We start from the raw sequence: 20,737 nt of genomic DNA, 5'->3' as shown, positions 1-20,737 counted from the left end.
TGGCTACCGAGGATAGAAGCATTGGCATTCCTCAAAAAATTTTAATAGACAAAGTCAGGCAAGTCATGCTGACCGCTGTGTTACAGAATGTTTCTTTTTCTACATGTTGCGTGGAATATTTTATTTATTTGGTTTGTTTTTGGCTGTGTTGCTGATAAGATGTACGAGTATGAAAATGTCGAGAAGTGGCAGTAAAGGAAAAGGAAAGGCTCGTTGGTCTAGGGGTATGATTCTCGCTTAGGGTGCGAGAGGTCTCGGGTTCAAATCCTGGACGAGCCCGTTATTACTTTTACTGTCAGTCGGCATGTAAAGAAATGTTTAAATAAAACCGAAGAACATTATCCATTCTTTCTTTCAGTACGTTTCTATTCTCTTCTCAGAACAAACGTGATCAAAGATGCCTACTTCTTTGTCTTTCTTTTTGCAGACAATCAAGATGCTATGATACTGTAAACGTGCCGCAAACGGGAGAACACGGCGGCTCGTTGGTGTAGGGTCTCTTGAAAAACAAATGCGTTAAACCAAGTCCCCCACTGCGCAATGTGTGAAACAAATTACTTCTGCTCGTGCGTTCCCACACCGAACCCCAAATAAACTCTGCAAACACTCTGTGTATTTTTTGAATTGAAGATCGGCTCATGCATAGCACCTGCAGGACGTAGAACACTTTAGCTACTAAAAAGATATTACATACTTTGGCCCTAGCAAACATCGAAAAGTTGTGGCCTCCCCATTTGTTAGTTCGCTCTTTCATTCCGTCTCTCTCGCTCGTCCAGTATTCGATTGGCTCACGGTAGGCACTGAGTGGAACCCCAAGATAAGTGCCGGGTAATACACTCCATTGCATTTTGCAAAAGACCTCTGGTGCATCTGGCCAATTCCCGTGCCAAAGCCCTAAACATTTTGACCAACTTATGGCACTACCGGAAGCCTTGCAAAAAGCTTGGGCTTCCCTCACAGCTTCTGCAATGCTCTGTTTATCACGACAGAACACTGCTATGTCGTCGGCATAAGCTAAAACTTTTATTTCTCTACGAAAAAAAGTGTACCCGCGAATATTATGGTTATGTAGTAACTTTAAACAGAAAGGTTCTAAATAAAGTGCAAAGAGCAAGGCTGAGGTCGGACAGCCTTGCTTTATGCTAGACATTACTGCAATCCGCCTGCTCAGTTTGTTGTTAATGATTAAGTTTGTGGTACAACCATCATACATCATTTTTACCCCGTCCAAAATGACTGATCCGACATTAACATATTCAAGAAGTATAAACAGGATTTCGTGGGACACCCTGTCAAAAGCTTTGGCCAAATCTAGTTGTAGCATAGCTACATGATCTCCCATCGTATCGCAACATTCAAGTATGCTTCGCGCTATATGTATATTTGTGAATATAGTCCTGCCTTTTATACCGCATGTCTGATGTGTACCTACTAGGGATTTGACTACACTTTGAAGGCGATGGGCGAGCACCTTCATAAATACTTTATAGTCAATATTTGCTAAGCTTATTGGCCGGTAGGTCTCTACGGATTGAAGTTTAATGGGGTCTGTTGATTTAGGTATCAGTACTACGTGTGTCTGTCGGAAAGAAGGAGGCGTCCATTTTTGTTCGTAACACTTGGTTATGACGCGGTGCAGAGCCTCAGCCATTTCAACCTTGAAAATTTTATATATCGCTGCCCCAAGTCCATCCGGTCCAGGCGATTTCCTTACACTAAGGTCATCTATAGCCTTTTCAATTTCTGCTACAGAAATCGGCCTCTCAAGGGCATCCTTGAGTTGACCATCAATTTTCGGCATAAGAGGTAAATATTCACTCTTAAACGCAGAGATCTCGCTTGTCCTCTTGCTTGTATCGAGATTTGTTTTCTTCCGCGACCAAAGCGATGGGTTTCTGCGGACGGTAATCCAAGTGAGATTGCGCGACGCTTTGCCCGATTTTGTTGTATCGTCGCACGCAATCAAACCGATGGCACTAAAGGGCTATCTGCGTGAAGTTTCCATGGCGATACGTCTTCTAAACGCTCGTTTTTCGAAAGACTACTTGTTTGCAGTGTCACGAAAACAATTGTATAAGGATCTTGTTGAAGTGTTTATACCTACACCAGTGTATCGTTCTATGTATTACTTAGGGCCTGAACGAGATGTTTTCAAGCGAGTCAATAATATGCCTGTACGAGCTAACACAAAATCATTCTTTTTCAAACTGCATACCGGCACACTGCCTGTTAAGCCATGGCTAAGAAGCAAGGGCTTGTTTGTCCCATGGTCAGACAACTGTCTTATATGTAACAAGGAAGAAACTGTCGAACATATTTTTCTTGACTGCCACGATGCCCGCTTTCTTTGGGACATCCTGCAAAGAACATTAAAAAAGGAGCTTCCTATCACTGCGTTCGGAATAAGGTTTTTGCCACGTGCTGAACCTGACGGTGTGCCGGTGGACATGTTGATGCTATTGTGTATGCAAAGTGTGTGGCGAACTCGTATGGCTGTACGCAATGCTGATGTTGATGCAAGGCCAGCAATGTATTATTTTACCGAGAATGTTAATTATACAAGCGAAGTGTTGAAACTGCTAAGTGATCCGCCAAATTGGCTTTCAGTGTTGAACAGTTTGGCTTCGATGAAGCCATTTTAACATGACACGTCAGTCTTAGTAAAGACTAGACTTTTTAACATTCGGATTTATTTGACAATATTTGTATGTACTTGCCAAGCCGGTAATAAAGAAAAAAAAAGCTCGTTGGTGTAGGGGTATGATTCTCGCTTAGGGTGCGAGAGGTCCCGGGTTCAAATCCCGGACGAGCCCATTAATATTTTTCTTTTTACTGTCAGTCGGCATATAAAGAAATGCTTAAAGAAAACCGAACAACATTATCCATTCTTCTTTTCAGTACGTTCCTGTTCTCTTCTCAGCACGAACGTAATCAAAGATGCCCACTTCGAAGTGGCGTAGAAACAGGGGGGAAGGGGGGAAGGGGGGGGGGCGAGGGGCCGTGGGGCCGTCATATACATCTGAAGACACCTGGAACTTGATATCCTCGCCTTCCTCGACTACAGCTGGGTGGGCGGGGGGGGTTGACAGAAGATCTATGGGCCCCGGGTGCCAGACGACCTAGCTAGGCCACTGCCACTTTGTCTTCGTTTTTGCAGACAGCCAAGCTGTTACGACGTGCCACAAATGAGAAGCGACGTCGGCTCGTTGGTCTAGGATTCCATTTCCAGCCACCACAGCGAACGGCCGTGCAATCATGTGCGCCTATGGAGCGACTCAGGCGGGCGTTGCCCGCGGTAGCAGGCTCAACGACGATAGCGACTATCACATTGTTTTCCCGCAGCTGCCTACGGGTCGTGTCGCGTTGAACAGCGTGTTTTTGCACGGCGACATCCGAGCGAGGCCCTTTAAGGTTGAAGATTTTCGTGACGCCCTGCGCCCTAGCGGACTGCTGCCTGAAGTCGTTGTGCTGGGGGCGTACCAGATAAACCATGTCTGGGCGGTCACCATGTGCGACGCTGATGCAAAAAAAGAGGCTGCAGGCCTTCAAGGAGCTTCAAGTGAAGAGGCAGCGCTACCTCATCATCGACCCACACGACCGGACAGTGAAGTTGCGGCTCCACTGGCTACTTCATGGCGTTGCCGACGAGGATTTGAAGACGGCATTTGCGGCATTCGGCAAGGTGCTGGAGGTCAGCCGGGAGCGCTGGCGCGTCGAAGGCGTCAGTGACAAAGGCTCCTCGACGAGGACAGTGCTGTTGAACTTCAAGAGTGGTGTCACCATGGATGACCTGCCCCATCAGATCCGGGTCACCGGTGAGCTGGTCCTCGTCGTCGCCCCTGGCCGGCCGATGCAGTGTTTGCGCTGCAAAGGAAACGGTCACGTACGACGCGACCGTAAAGTGCCCCGATGTTCTCTGTGCCGACGTTTCGGGCATGTTGACGCCAAGTGTGAGCGTTCTTACGCCGCAGCGGTAGGTCAACCTGAGGGCGACAAGACAGCAGAGGAAGCCATAGACGTGGCTGAAGCTGAGGACGCTGCCAGAAGTACAGGCGACGTGGCCAATCTGCAGGAGACGACCACTACAGTGGCACCTGCTGCGGAGAGACACACGGGCCCCCTAAACCCGCGAATAAACATTCTAGAACACCGTCAACGGCACAGAAAGACGTTGAGAAAGGGGAATATGTTCCTCAAGTTGCTGTGGTCGGCGCACTGACCGACTGCAAAGACCAGACAGCTAACGGGGCCACCAATACATAGGTTTCTGGCGCGGCCATCAAGCAGCCACTGGAAAAACAAGAAGACCTCAAAGGCAGCCATGAGGCAAACAAGACAGAGGGACCGCCTGCAAAGGCGCCTCTGGGGAGACGTTCTGGCTACAACTCGATGCCCAACGTCGGGGAAGGGAGGGGGGTCGGGGACAAGCCGGTGCCGCAACAAAACGACACCGGGCAACCGGACAAGCACGGTGACGTCTAGTGGTGTGCTAGACGTTAAAGGTAAGCACCATGCTTCGGGTTTTCCTCTAACACCTATTGGTTAATGATGGCTTCCAACCAGCCTTTGAATTTCGCCACACTTAATGTGCGAGGACTGGCTGCCAAGAAAAAGCAGAGTCAGGTCTATCGACTCTTGGTAGACCAGGAGCTTGACGTGTTGGCAGTAAAAGAAACAAAAGTGGAAGAGGTGGAGGAAACCGGAAGCATGGTGCTTCTTTTCACGTCTAATTATTTTGTGGTTGTTAGCCATGCCATTGGAACATCCGGGGCTGCATCCTTTTTGTTAAAAAGTTACAAGGCCTTGTGATACAAAATTGTTTTTCATTTATGTTGGGTAGGATTGTTTGGTGTGATTTTTTTGTTGAGCGAGCGTGACTGGCGGGTCATTTGTATTTATGCACCAAACGCGGATAAAGACCGAGTCAATTTCTTTTCGGAGATTAGGAAGCATCTAAATGTCACGAAACAATTGGTTGTACTAGGGGATTTCAACTGCGTACTGAGTGGGAGGGATAGAGTGACAAAACGGAGACCGAACGTTAAGAACACCGTATTGTTGAAGGAACTGATAGACAAGCATGATATTGCCGACGTTGCTGAAAGTCTAGAAGGGGAACGCGAGGTGCAGTACACGCATTTTCAGGGCTCTAAACATGCTCGGCTAGACAGGATTTACGTGTCCCTTCATATCATACCTGCATGTAACATTTACACTGTTTTACCCGTTTCTTTCTCGGACCATTGCTTAGTGAAATGCAATGTGGATGAAAAAAAAATGTAATACTTTAAAATGGCATCTGGGGAAACTTAACGCAACGCTATTACATGACGAGCACTTTATCTGTTTTGTGTCAGGAGCAATAAGCGATGTTAAATTGGACAGTAATAAGCAGATAGGTGTACATTAGGAATTACTAAAACAAAGTTTTAAAATAAATAATATATGGGGTTTTACGTGCCAAAACCACTTTCTGATTATGAGGCACGCCGTAGTGGGGGACTCCGGAAATTTTGACCACCTGGGGTTCTTTAACGTGCACCTAAATCTAAGTACACGGGTGTTTTCGCATTTCGCCCCCATCGAAATGCGGCCGCCGTGGCCGGGATTCGATCCCGCGACCTCGTGCTCAGCAGCCTAACACCATAGAGTTTTAAAATAAAGGCAATCGAAAGAAGCAGCGTCTTGAAATACCGAGAAAATATGAGAGAGAACGGGCTAAAAAGAACATTGCGTAAAGTAACTGCGTTGGAAAGCAAAGCGCCAGGTCTTTTTAAAGAAGACCTACGTAAGATAAAACAACAGCTGGAGCAATTAGAGGAAAACCGCTATAGCGGGACGCTAGTTCGAGCCAGAGCAGAAGCATGGGCCGTGGGGGAAACGGCCACGAAACGGGTGCTAGGTATCGAGAAAGACGCATGCGCGGCGAAATGAAATAGAAGTGATTGAAGAGAATGGCCAAGAACTGAATGACCGGGAGAGCATCGCACGTGCTTTTCACCGGTATTACGAGCGGCTCTTTGCATGCCAGCCGGTCGATATCGAAGCGTATAGAGAAAACTATCTTTCTCGTATGCCGCAACTATCAGCCGAAACGAAGTCACTTCTAGGAGCACCCATCACGCATGCTGAAATAGAAAGTGCTATAGATAACCTGAGCCCTAATAGGTCGCCAGGTCCGGATGTTCTTGGCGCGGCCTCTTATAAAGCGTTCAAGAACGAGTTGGTGCCTTTGTTGAAAGCGCTGTTTGACGAAGTTTTTGCTACCAACACATTACCACCGTCATTTTCTGAAGCCCATACTGTCCTTATTCCTAAGACGAACCAAAAAGCAATGTTGAGACTAGTCACGGCGTACAGATACATTTCATTGACCAACACGGATTACAAAGTTTTAATGAAAGTTCTTGCAAGCCGATTACAGTAAATCATTAAGGATCTTGTAGGACCACACCAGACTTGTGGTATAAAGGGACGCACTGTCGCGACAAATGTACACACGATGAGAGGGGTCTTGGAATGCTGTGACAATTTTCAATATGCTGCTGCTATTCTGCAGATAGATTTAGAAAAAGCCTTTGGTTTTGTCCCACATGAAGTTTTGTTATTTGTTCTTGAGCACGTGAATGTAGGATCAATCATCGCTGATGGGGTAGCTCTGGCGTACCGGAACTGCTCAACACGGCTGATTATTCATAAGACACTGGGGGCCCCCATTAAAATAGAGGGTTCCGTGCACAAGGGGTGTCCTCTCAGCCCGCTTTTGTTTGCCATCTATCTAGAAAGCCTTTGTTTGGCAATCATTCAAGACAGTAGCATAAAGGGCATCAAACTCATGGAAGCCGAAGTGAAACTCCTGGCATATGCAGACGATGTAGCGGTGTACTGTACAACTAAAGAAAGCATTACAGAAGTAGCAACCATTGTTGAACACTTTGGAAACACAACGGGGAGCTGCAAATTGGAGTAAGTGTCTCGGTTTTTGGCACGGTGAATGGCAGTAAACACCGGAAACGTTCGCCAACATTAGATGGATTAAATCGCCTGCTAAATACTTTGGGGTTCAGCTCGAACATTACCCGCGGAATGAAGACTACTAGCTCGAAGAGGCCAAACGACTCAATGAAAGAGAGAGACAGAGGAAAGGGGAAAGGCAGGGAGGTTAACCAGAGGGGAAGATCCGGTTCGCTACCCTACGCTGGGGAAAGATGGGAGGGGGAGGTAAAGTGATAACAAAACAAATTGGAACGGTGCTCATCTCTCGATGCTTGCGAGAGCTACTGTATGTCGTCATCATCATCATCATCATCATCACCACCACCATCATCATCATCATCATCATCATCATCATTCTAGTTACGCCCACTGCAGGGCAAAGGCCTCTCCCATACTTCTCCAACTACCCCGGTCATGTGCTAATTGTGGCCATGTTGTCCCTGCAAACGTCTTCATGTCATCCGCCCACCTAACTTTCTGCCACCCCCTGCTACGCTTCCCTTCCCTTGGAATCCAGTCCGTAACCCTTAATGACCATCGGTTATCTTCCCTCCTCATTACATGTCCGGCCCATGCCCATTTCTTTTTCTTGATTTCAACTAAGATGTCATTTACCCGCGTTTGTTGCCTCACCCAATCTGCTCTTTTCTTATCCCTTAACGTTACACCCATCATTCTTCTTTCCATAGCTCGTTGCGTCGTCCTCAATTTGAGTAGAACCCTTTTCGTAAGCCTCCAGGTTTCTGCCCCATATGTGAGTACTGGTAACACACAGCTGTTATACACTCCTTTTGAGGGATAGTGGCAACCTGCTGTCCATGATTTGATAATGCCTGCCAAACGCACCCCAGCCCATTCTTATTCTTCTGGTTATTTCAGTCTCATGATCCGGATCCGTGGTCACTACCTGCCCTAAGTAGATGTATTCCCTTACCACTTCCAGTGCCTCGCTACCTATCGTAAACTGCTGTTCTCCGAGACTGTTAAACATTAGTTTTCTGCAGATTAATTTTCAGACCCACCCTTCTGCTTTGCCTCTCCAGGTCAGTGAGCATGCATTGCAATTGGTCTCCTGAGTTACTAAGCAAGGCAATATCATCAGAGAATTGCAAGTTGCTAAGGTATTCTCCATCAACTTTTATCCCCAATTCTTCCCACTCCAGGTCTCTGAATACCTCCTGTAAACATGCAGTGAATAGCATTGGAGAGATCGTATCTCCCTGTCTGACGCCTTTCTTTATTGGGATTTTGTTGCTTTCTTTGTGGAGGACTACGGTGGCTGTGGAGCCGCTATAGATATCTTCCAGTATTTTTACATATGGCTCATCTACACCCTGATTCCGTAATGCCTCCATGACTGCTGAGGTTTCGACTGAATCAAACACTTTCTCGTAATCAATGAAAGCTATATATAAGGGTTGGTTATATTCTGCACATTTCTCTATCACTTGATTGATAGTGTGAATATGGTCTATTGTTGAGTAGCCTTTACGGAATCCTGCCTGGTCCTTTGGTTGACAGAAGTCTAAGGTGTTCCTGATTCTATTTGTGATTACCTTAGTAAATACTTTGTAGGCAGCGAACAGTAAGCTGATCGGTCTATAATTTTTCAAGTCTTCGGCGTCCCCTTTCTTATGGATTAGGATTATGTTAGCGTTCTTCTAAGATTCCGGTACGCTCGAGGTTATGAGGCATTGCGTATACAGGGGGGCCAGTTTCTCTAGAACAATCTGACCACCATCCTTCAACAAATCTGCTGTTACCTGATCCTCCCCAGCTGCCTTCCCCCATAGCTCCTAAGGCTTTCTTTACTTCTTCTGGCGTTACCTGTGGGATTTCGAATTCCTCTAGGCTATTCTCTCTTCCACTATCGTCGTGGGTGCCACTGGTACTGCATAAATCTCTATAGAACTCCTCATCCACTTGAACTATCTCATCCATATTAGTAACGATAATGCCGGCTTTGTCTCTTAACGAACATATCTGATGTTTGCCTATTCCCAGTTTCTTCTTCACTGTTTTCAGGCTTCCTCCGTTCCTGAGAGCCTGTTCAATTTTATCCATATCACAGTTCCTGATGTCCGCTGTCTTACGCTGTTGATTAACTCTACTAATAACTCTCCTCTGCTATTCTTAGAGCCTATGCCATATTCCCCCACTCACTTGTCTCCAGCCTGCTTCTTGCCTACCCTGGCATTGAAGTCGTCTATAAGTATAGTGTATTTTGTTTTGACTTTACCCATCGCCGATTCCACGTCTTCATAAAAGCTTTTGACTTCCTGGTCATCATGACTGCATGTAGGGGCATAGACTTGTACCACCTTCAATTTGTACCTCTTATTAAGTTTCACAACAAGTCCTGCCACCCTCTCGTTAATGCTATAGAATTCCTGTATGTTATCAGCTATTTCCTTATTAATCAGGAATCCGACTCCTAGTTCTCGTCTCTCCGCTAAGCCCCGGTAGCACAGTACGTGCCCGCTTTTTAGCACTGTATATGCTTCTTTTGTCCTCCTAACCTCACTGAGCCCTATTATATCCCATTTACTACCCTCTAATTCCTCCAATAACACTGCTAGACGCGCCTCACTAGATAACGTTCTAACGTTAAACGTTGCCAGGTTCAGATTACAATGGCGGCCTGTCTGGAGCAAGGAATTCTTAGCACCCTCTGCTGCGTCGCAGGTCTGACCGCCGCCATGGACAGTTGCTTCGCAGCTGCTGGGAACTGAGGGCCGGGGTTTGATTGTTGTATTCATATAGGAGGTTGTGGCCAAGTACTGCACCAGGGTGGCCAATCCTGCTCTGGTGAGAGAGTGCGTTACCGGTTCTGGTCACCGGGATCAGGCCGCACTCCAGGCCTGTTTGTGCAATTTTCTCAACGCACGGTTTTTTTTTATTATTTTCCGGTGGAGAATTGCGCGGCACCGGGATTTGAACCACGGTCCTCTTGCACGGGAGGCGGATACTCTACCGTCCCCGCAGGAGTTAAGTTAAAAAATTAAATTATGGGGTTTTACGTGACAAAACCACTTTCTGATTATGAGGCACGCCGTAGTGGTGGACTCCGGAAATTTTGACCACCTGGGGTTCTTTAACGTGCACCTAATTCTAAGTACACGGGTGTTTTCGCATTTCGCCCCCATCGAAATGCGGCCGCCGTGGCCGGGATCCGATCCCGCGACCTCGTGCTCAGCAGTCTAACACCATAGCCACTGAGCAACCACGGCGGGTCCCGCAGGCGTTGTACGCCTCATTTAACCTACAGTTGTGCCCTATTTGATCAGTCAAGGTGGACCAATCTGAGCTCGGTTATACCGTACGGATGGCACTCGGCTAGAGAACCTGGTATTTATGACCTGCACATGTGTGGCCATACATAATTGAGGATATATATAATTTTAGGAGGGTTCCCGTACAGTGATACAGTGAAAAAATAAATTTGCCAAAATGACGGATTGTTTTGAAAATATTTTTTTTTTGCACGTTGAACTACGAGCAAGGCCGCACAGTAACATTACAGAGATGCAACATTACAGATTACAACATTAAAGAGATAGCAGGAGGCACTTCCCCCCGCCACATAATTCCCTTAACCGAGAAGATGCCGTAGCGTGGCGACAGCTTCAAACTAATTCATTTCTCTGCCTCTGTTATCTTCACCTCTTCCACCCCACACAATATACCTCATACTGTCCCTGCTGTGGAGCAAAGCCCACAGTATATCATTACGCCTGGGAATGCCCACACCCTCCAGGTTACTCCCCTATTCCTGCACCTTCACCTTCTTCCTGGGAGACTGCGCTGACCAGCTTAGGCGTGCAGGAGCAGCGACGGCTGATCCGGCGGGCACGCGGAGTGGCGCCAGTCAATGGGGCCCTTAACTAAGGGCTCCACCCTACGAGGAAGTCACCCCATCTCAATACAAATAAATCCTTTCTCTCTCTCTCTTTCTTGCTTCAGAATTAAGTTGGTTAATTAATCTTGACTAATTATCTAATTAAGCAAAATGCAAGTAATTGCATGACACACTACATACAAAAGTGAGCAACATGCATTTGGTCGCGTCGTCTTAGAGTGCATCGGCATATTTTTAAACTCTGGCTAAATTTAGCTGAAACACCTTGTATAAGGAATAACGTAGGCATCGAAGGTGAAAAAGTTGTTGCGTCAGATGCGGCATGGTTGCTTGTTCTTGACTTTTCGTACTGCGCAAGGGAATGGCGTGTTATTTGTATATATGCACCTAACACCGATTATGAGGGTACTGTGTTGTTTGAAGACTTAGAAGGAGTGAGAAACACTTAATTGTGCGCCGTTATTTTAATTGTGTGTGTTCGGCTGAAGATCGAGCCAAGAGTACCCCTGTGTGAAATAAAAGTTCACGAGTGCTGGTTTCATTGCTTCAGGAATATTATTTAGAAGACCTTGGTTATTTATTGTAAAGAGGAAGCAGCCGTACCTATACCCATTACCAAGGCGGAAGCTGTGCTAGGCTGGATAGGATCTGTTTTACAGTTTACCTTGCAAGAAATTGTGGACACTATGAAGTGAAACATGTGTCATTTGACAATAGCCTTGTAATGGCTACAGTAGGAAGCAACTTGAGAAAAAGCCGTTTTAACTGAGCTTTGAGGAAATTCAATGAGAAACTTTTACACGGTGAGAAATTTATGGAGTGTGTAACAAAAAGATGAACGAATGACATCCAAAAAAACCACATGGGTGGGCAGCTGAGTGGGAAAACGTTAAGAACAACGTCAAGATGACTGCGACAGAAGGAGAAATCATTATTAGTCAAAAGCAAAAGTGTAATGAAAAATAACTCCAGTGCCAACTAGATTTTTTTATATGCGGGGAAACCGGCAATCCCGGCATGTACATAAAAGCAATTCGGTAAGTGAAAAATTCGCAGTTCCGCCCGAAAGGCGAAGCACCGACTGCGATAGCAAATTAGTAGATAGCTGTATGAAGTAAGGATAGTATTCTTATCGGCTGTATAAACTTTTAACATTCGCTTAATAATTAAATTAACAATAATAGAATGTGCAAGCGTGACTCAATGAGGAAGTAGAAAGAAACAGACACACGGAGACAGCGCTGTCTTTGTGTCTGCTTCTTTCTAGGTCCTTGTTCAGTCGCGCTTACACATTCTATGGTGGATTCAAACCAACGAGCCCGTCAATTTGTTTTAACTAAATTAACCAGCACGGTGTCACGCGCGCACAGATAAGCATCAACGCATCTCGCTCGATGACAGCGTAAACTGTCTGTGAAAACACTGGAGTTAGGAATCGCGGCAGCAGCCGCGAGCCAATTGAGCTCCATGCATCTGTCGCTTCAACGCAAACGAAACGTCGAAATGACAGCGCATACGAAGCTACCGGCACTACGCGCACTCTGCAAACATCGCAGATCGCTTTGAAGGTGAGGCCCGCGTGGGCGCGCACTTTGGCCACGTCGCAGATCGCTTTCTAGACACTGGAGCGCCGGCAACGCGTCCCTACGGCGTCCGCGATTCGCATGGCCAACGCCGTAGCAGACGCCGTGGTTGTCTCCACTCCGTACGGAGCAGTGGGCGAGGACGACGACGTGGCACCTTAGCAGCCGCCCGAGAAGAACGCCCCTCCTCCCTCGCCTGACCCCCCTGCCTCGCGCGCCACGGGAAAGGGCACGCATCTGGGCGGGTTCCTCCAACACCACCTAGACAAGAGAAGGCCTGAGCGCTTGGCTAGTGACATCACGGAGAAGAGGCCGGCGGCGTGCTCGGAGATACAGGTTGAATGAAGGGATCGCGCCCTTACGGGCAACGTTAACCAGAGCGCAGTAATTGCTTTTTTAGGCATAGTTGAGCAGATGGGCCGCCGAGAACAGAGGGCGTTCCAAGATTATTTTATTTATGCAAAGCTATTTACGCGCTGCATTATTAAAACACCCGTCCATAAAAAATGAAATGGTTAAACCCTAGGACTGAGAACGAATTTCGGGTAAATGATGACAGGGAGCATGGCTTATATTGAAAAGTCACAGTGCTGCCCTCTTCTTCAGCGTAGCTTCTTGCCTTGATTTATCGTCGGCTTCAAAGTGTTTGCCGTTCATGCGACTACAAAAGTTCTTCGACAAAATGTTAGCACTGCACCATAACACATATCTCGTGACAACTTCACTGGTGTGCCCTTCTTCAAATTCTGGACACATTTATTCCAGTATAGATTAGGCTCTAAAATAATAATTTCGCTTTTGAGGCATTATTACATGCAGTACCGCAGTCCACACATTTACAACACCTCAAATGAGTTTAGCAATGGACATACAAAAATTTGTGCAACTGTTTATAAAGAAACAGCTGGCTTATTCCGCAGAATTCCAGCTTTTCTCTGCCTTAGCATTGGCACCCAAAATTCTGTCATTGATCTTGCGGAAACATGAACGCATAATTTTTCGGTCCCGATTCGTAATTGCTCTAGCCATTGGGCACGCAGCACTTATTAGGCATATCCTAGCATGAACGTAATCCACATTCCGCGGCAATGAAGGCTTGCCGGACACACAACCGCATTCGCAGCACAAGCGCAAAGACTACATGCACGGTTCACGTCCAGAAAGAAATTGCGCTTGGAAGCATGTCGCAGCATGCCAGGACTTTTCAACCCCGAAGCTATCCAAGGAGCGGCAGGGTTCCCAGAACTAACCGAATTGTTGTCGCCGTCATCGCCCACTCGTTCTTCCGCGTCTCATTTTCAACACAGGTGCGCCGCTCGTAGTTTCATAGCATGCTGCACGGAACTTCTATGTGGGCCTCATGCATGTTTCCTGCCACTGCTTTCTACGACTGCAACTCCATATTGCCATCCCTGCCTCAGCAGAAACGGCCAAATAAAGCATTCATATGTTACTTCCTTCAGCCTTTAATATCGACGGCATGTGCAAAAAATGATCCGGTGGCCTCGGAAACTTTCACACATCCAGAGGGTTGCCTTCGGACCGAAAATTTTGGAGACTCCCTATTTACGCGACACGATTCGCGAAAATTCGAGTCATGTAAATGGACCTTATATCCTGCGCGAAAAGGTCAGAGTGCTCAGGAGAAGCCGGTCGGCCGCGACTTCATTGGCGTCATGTCGCATGCAACATAAAAATCATGGGGTTTTACGTGCCAAAACCACTTCCTGATTATGAGGCACGCCGTAGTGGAGGGCTCCGGAAATTTCGACCACCTGGGGTTCTTTAACGTGCACCTAAATCTAAGTGCACGGGTGTTTTCACATTTCGCCCCCATCGAAATGCGGCCGCCGTGGCCGGGATTCGATCCCGCGACCTCGTGCTCAGCAGCCCAACACCATAGCCATTGAGCAACCACGGCGGGTCATGCAACATAGGTGTCAAATCCAATACAGGTGTAGCCGCGAATTCACAACGAAACCTGAAAGAGGCGCCGAGTCTGCAAAAGGCCTTGCATTGTCTTTTGGCGTTCGCGTAAACTGCAGCTACTCACTGCGGTATTTGTTCGCCCAGCTGCATGCTGCAGCGCATTGCAGCTGCGTTTCCTGCTTTACAAGGGCCATGTTTTTGCAAGGATCTTTTTTTTTGTCGCATTTTGGTTATCACCCGCCGTGGTTGCTAAGTGGCTATGGCGTTGGGCTGCTGAGCACGCGTGCGCGGGATCGAATCCCGGGCTTGGCAGCCGCATTTACACGGGGGCGAAGTCACCCGTATACTTACGATGGATTTAGGTGAACCTTAAAACAAAAAACCTGGTGGTAAAAAATTTATCCGGAGTCCCCCCCACAACTGCGTGCCTCATAATCACATCGTAGTTTTCGTAAGTGAAACCCCACGACTTTTTTTTTATTATTTTAGTTGTGTGTACGCACCACACCGGGAGACGCAACAAACGAGCAAGCGACCTACAGAAGAAGTTTGGTAACAGCAACGAGGCGGTATACGTAGACGCGGCTCCATATGGAGGAGGGAGAAGCGCTCACGCGATAGCGGTTGTAGACCGCTGGGGTAAGTGCCTCGCGAGCGCCACGGTGACCACGGGACACACGGAGGCGGCCGAAGAAGCCGCGATAGCCCTAGCACTCGTCTCGGTGCCGAACGCTGCGATCGTGATCAGCGACTCGCAGGCGGCAATCCGCGGCTTCGCGCGCGGTCGTGTCTCGCGGGAAGCGGCCCGCATACTCCAAATTTCTGACGACGGCGACTCGTCATCGCCCTCGCAACGCCAAAATTCTACGGTCTTCCTCCTCTGGACCCCGGCACATACCGATGTTCCGCTCGCGGGCAACGAGGTGGCCCACGCCACGGCTCGAGGTCTCACACGCCGAGCCGTCGCTGATTATGTGGCCGCCTCCGCCCCCGAGAGCGGGGCATCGGATCTGCCGGATCGGGACACTACAACAGAAACACAACAAGAAGCACACTGGGCGTGGGGCGATCGCCTAACCACGTTCAGAGACCTCACCCAACACTACAGACTCGAAAGACGCACATTCCCGCCACCGCACGACAAATTGAACAGGAACGAGGCCGTAACGTTACGCTTGCTCCAAACACACACCTACCCTAGCCCCGCTATCTTACACCACTGCTATCCGCGTTTATATTCAACAGACGCGTGTAAAACATGCGGACAGAGAGCAACGCTGCGACACATGCTCTGGGAGTGTGCCGGCAACAACGGCAATCAGACCAGCTCCGTTAGCGACGCGTCCATAATCGCGGCCGTTGCCAGGGTGGGAGAAGGCTCGAGCTCGCTTCTTCCCGACGCCGCCCCGGATGCGGGAGCCGCCGGGGACCTTCTCCGTAGGCGTCGCCGCCGCTGGGAGGCGGCTATCAGAAGTTCAGAGCTGGCAGACCAGCTCTGGGCCGTCCGGCAAGCCGAAGATGCCGCTCGAGTCCAAGGACTTCGAGCCGTCACCTGAGGCCACAACAGCAAGGACTGCCGGACTATTCTTTATTAAAGTTTCTTCTTCTTAGTTGTGTGTCGCTCCGTGTACCCATTCTCAGCGATAACACGCATACATCTCTCGGGCCAAAGCCGACTAGCTGATTAAGGCGTTTGGCGCGTGCGTCACGTGGCAGTTTCTCGCATTTCTCTGGTAGACTGCGCCACCTTCACGATCCCCCCATTCACCAATGTTTTCTTCGTAGCAGCTGGTAGAATGCAGACACGGAACGGACTGTAATATTTTGTTATTGCAGTGCCAAAAAAAAAAAACACACACACACATTTGTAGTGGTTTACATAATACAGAAAATATTTATTTATCAATTCCATTTTACGGACGATCTAGGCCCATTACACTCTAAGAAAAGTTTACACTCTTTGGAGTGCGCCCCTTCTGCCACACAACGATAATCGTCATCTGCATTGATGCGTTTCCTTTCTTGAAAACGCCGCGCCCGCTTATTTCCTGTCGGGAATGCTATCATGCTGATAACGCGCATGCCATTCGTTACTGGAAAGTACCGGGCTCGCAGCGTTAAAGATAGGAAACGCATCAAGGCAGATGACGATTATCGTGTGGCAGAAGGGGCACTCCAAAGGGTGTAAACTTTTCTTGGAGTGTAACGACGTCGGCGCCAATGTCAATGTCGATCCAAATAGGTCTCGAAGCGTCGGCCGAATGGCGCTTCAGAACAAACTGCCACCGACATCATCAAGGGTGGTTATGAGAGCAGCGATTGAAGTGCGACTATGTTTGGAAGGCACAAACATTGGCAAAGAAAAAAGCGATTTTTAATTAAAGCGAGAAACATTCATTCAACTAAAAAAATTTCTAATCAATTTTACATATGCGTGACGAGTGAAGAAAAGGCAACTCTATTTTATCATTATCAATAAATACCTTTCTTTCAGCGCCTACCGTTAAGAGGGGGGGGGGGGGCGTTGAGGCCGCTATCGCTTGCAAAGCAATGCAGCTCTTGGCGTGCCAGAAAGGCGTGCTCGTAAAGTTCACTTGTTAAAATACGTCCCCCTCTCACGTTGTGCTGTTTTGTTTGTCGACGTTTGTCTGAGTTTGGTGGCGCGGGTGACTTCATCGTTTCTCAACCTGTTAAGTCAAAAGTAGCGAGTTACGACCGCCAGATAATTGCTTACTTTAGTCGTTTTCGTGCGACTGCGCAGGCCAACGGGCTTGATGTCCGACGACAGAACCAGCGTTCTATACACCTAAAGCTTTCGTCGGCCTCCAAAGAAAGTATGTTCTGTTCAGGGTTGCGATTTCGACGTCCGTACGGCTGACCTTTTCTTTTATCGCTTTCCGCGCTGAAAGCTCGAAACACCAATCAAGTCGAATGGCAGGGTATTTGAATATACAGCTGTAATGGCATACACACCCGCCGTGGTTGCTCAGTGGCTATGGTGTTGGGCTGCTGAGCACGATGTCGCGGGATCGAATCCCGGCCACGGCGGCCGCATTTCGATGGGGGCGAAATGCGAAAACACCCGTGTGCTTAGATTTAGGTGCACGTTAAAGAACCCCAGGTGGTCGAAATTTCCGGAGTCCTCCACTACGGCGTGCCTCATAATCAGAAAGTGGTTTTGGCACGTAAAACCCCATAATTTTTTTTTAATGGCATACACAAATTTCCAGCCTTTCAGAACAAAATGGCGTCACTTTTGTTTTTAACGGGTATGGAGTAGCATTTTTGTTTACCGCTGGAAGTGTTCCCTCATGCAGATGGGGCTAAGCCTCATCAATCGCCGGAGAACCACCATGTTTCAACGTATGGGTTTCTATGGAAGCTTCGCCACCAGGCATATTTACCTTGCCAATGTGCTGTCCCACTGGCAACGCATGAACCCCTCGCGCGCGGTCGGTAGCACTTCCGGAACGCCTCTGGCAGCGTTCATCACGCCAGCGTTGCCAGATGTCTGGTAGCCGCCAAGGCAAGCTGGTACTTTTGAGAACGTCTGGTTTGTACGAGCGGCTGTGGCTCAAGTACTGTCCGTGCACGTCTATACCCTCTTCCGAATTCTCTCTTCGCACAGCGTACGGTAGCCAACCGCACGCTTGTCTGGTTAAAATCCCTGCCTTCATTATTCCCTCTCTGCCCCGCAGGAGTTTCCTTACGCGCGGCGTCGCGCCATCATGTCGCACCGACGCATACTTAGAACACCGTCTGAGGAGCTGAAGCGCGACTATAAACCTTGTATCTGAGTGATGTGCCTTATTGGGCGAGTTGGTTCATATTTACACGTTTCCGCTGTCAAACGCAGCTGTAACAAAAACTCGCAATTTCACCGAATAGGCAAAGCCTCGATTGCGATAGTAAATTATTAGACAGCCATACAAAGAAAGGGCAGTTTCATTGGCTGTTTAAAGTCTTAAACATATACCTATGAAATTAAGCATGGTGTCGCGCGTGCACATTTCACTCGATGACAGCGGACATTCGCTGTAAAAACACCGACGGGAGGAAGAGCGGCAACGAGTGACTTGGCATCCGTGCTGCCTCTCGCTTCAACGCGAACTATGCGGCGACAGCACAGCATGAAGTCGATGCTATCAGCCGTCGGCGCGCCTGGACTGTACTCGTCGCAGATCGCCTTCTAGATAGGGCCCACGCAGCCGCGCTATACGCAACCACCGCATAAGTAGATTCCATGCTAATTACAATGTTTACCGCTTCTGTAATCCTTGAAAGTCATAATTCGGTGCCGACACATTGACACGTGTACCACCACGTGACAATATTCCTTCCGACGAGCTTTGACAGCTCAGCCTGTTCGATCTGACGCGCAATTGATATCTTCACGCTATGTCGTTGCTTCGTGCGCTCGTTTGAAGAGTTTGCCTTGTTTCTCTTGATGCCTGAACTATATATTTGGTGCCCTTCGTAATATAGGGAGGTACCTGGTTTCTCCGTAACGTCAAATTGCCAAACAATATTTCCGCACGAAATAAGTTGCGTGTTATTTCTCGTACTTGGGTTTAAATTTCAGTGTCTAATTAACGCCGATTTTCAAACGCATACTCACGCCATATGCTCTGAGAAAGCGAGAGGTCAAGAATTTTCGCATTGGCGATTTCTTGTTTTCAAGTGATTTCACAGCTGTCGGTCGAAAAGGAAGAGAAATGTTGAACTTAAGAACACCCTAATCTGCAGTACCTTCTAATCTTCTAATCTGCAGTACCTAATCTGAGTACCTTCCGCAAGCGGGATAACCGAAAGTGGACGTGGAGGAGCCCGAATGGCGAGACTAGAAGTGAAATAGCTTTCGTTCTCTGCGCTAACCCTGGCATCATACAAGATGTGGACGTGCTTGGCAAGGTGCACTGCAGTGACCATAAGATGGTAACTCGAATTACCCTAGACTTGGAGGGAACGGAAGAAACTGGTACATAAGAAACCAATCAATGAGTTAGCGCTAAGAGGGAAAATAGAGGAATTCCGGATAAATCTACAGAACAGGTATTCGGCCTTAACTCGGGAAGACCTTAGTGTTAAAGCAAAGAACGACAATGTTATGGGCATCACTAAGGAGTGTGCAATAGAAGTCGGTGGTATACCAGTAAGCTATCGCAGGAGACGAAAGATCTGATCAAGATACGACAATGCATGAAAGCACCTAACCATACAGCTAGAATAGACCTGGCAGAACTTTCCAAGTTCATCAGCAAGCGAAAGACAGCCGACATAAGGAAGTATAATATGGAAAGAATGGAACATGCTCTCAGGAACGGAGGAAGCCTAAGAGCAGTGAAGAAACTAGGAATAGGCAAGAATCAGACGTATGCGTTAAAAGACTAAGCTGGCAATATCATTACTATAGTGGTTTAGATAGTTCAAGTGGCTGAGGAGTTCTATAGATATTTGTACAACACCAGCGGCACCCACGACGATAATGGAAGAGAAAATAGTCTAGACGAATTCGAAATCCCACAGGTAACGCCGGAAGAAGTAAAGAAAGCCTTGGGAGCTATGCAAAGGGGGAAGGCAGCTGGGGAGGATCAGGTAACAGCAGATATGTTCAAGGATGGTGGGCAGATTGTTCTGGAAAAGCTGGCCACCCTGTATACGCAATGCCTCATGACCTCGAGCGTAGCAGAATCTTCGAACAACATTATCACAATCCTAATCCAAAAGAAAGGGGACGCAAAAGACTTCAGAAATTATAGACCGATCAGCTTACAATCCGTTGCCTACGAAGTATTTACTAAGGTAATCGCAAATAGAATCGGGAACACCTTAGGCTTCTGTCAACCAAAGGCCTAGGCAGGATTCCGTAAAGGCTACTCAACAGTAGACAATATTCACACTATCAATCAGATGACTGAAATGTGCGGAATATAGCCAACCCTTATATATAGCTTTCATTGATTACGAGAAAGCATTTGATTCAGTCGAAACCTCAGCAGTCATGGAGGCATTACGGAATTGGGGTGTAGACGAGGCATATGTAAAAATACTGAAAGATATCTATAGCGGCTCCACAGCCACCGTAGTCCTCCATAAAGAAAGCAACAAAATCCCAATAAAGAAAGGCGTCAGGCAGGAAGACACTATCTCTCCAATGCTATTCACGGCGTGTTTACAGGAGGTATTCATAGACCTGTATTGGGAAGAATTAGAGCAAGAGTTAATGGAAAATACCTTAGTAACTTGCGATTCGTTGATATTGCCTTGCTTATTAACTCAGGGGACTAATTGCAATACATGCTCACTGACCTGGAGAGACAAAGCAGAGGGGTGGGTCGAAAAATTAATCTGGAGAGAACTAAAGTAATGT

General features: G+C 47.6%; 1 protein-coding gene and 1 non-coding gene across 2 annotated transcripts in view; both read left to right on the top strand.

The window, feature by feature from the left end:
- LOC139054661 (uncharacterized) overlaps positions 1-1,019 on the top strand; it is a 62,508-nt gene extending 61,489 nt beyond the window's left edge. Inside the window, exon 2 of the mRNA XM_070532051.1 lies at positions 428-1,019. The gene's annotated coding sequence lies outside the window, so the exon portion shown is untranslated. The remainder of the gene's footprint in view (positions 1-427) is intronic.
- Positions 208-279, top strand: TRNAP-AGG (transfer RNA proline (anticodon AGG)). Its single transcript has one exon. It is a non-coding gene; the product is annotated as a tRNA-Pro (tRNA).
- Positions 1,020-20,737: the final 19,718 nt, after the last annotated feature.

The sequence above is a fragment of the Dermacentor albipictus genome, chromosome 1, assembly GCF_038994185.2.
Source record: "Dermacentor albipictus isolate Rhodes 1998 colony chromosome 1, USDA_Dalb.pri_finalv2, whole genome shotgun sequence".
Lineage (NCBI taxonomy): Eukaryota > Metazoa > Arthropoda > Arachnida > Ixodida > Ixodidae > Dermacentor > Dermacentor albipictus.
Note: the sequence above shows the minus strand (reverse complement) of the source record. Positions and strands in the feature narration are given on the sequence as shown.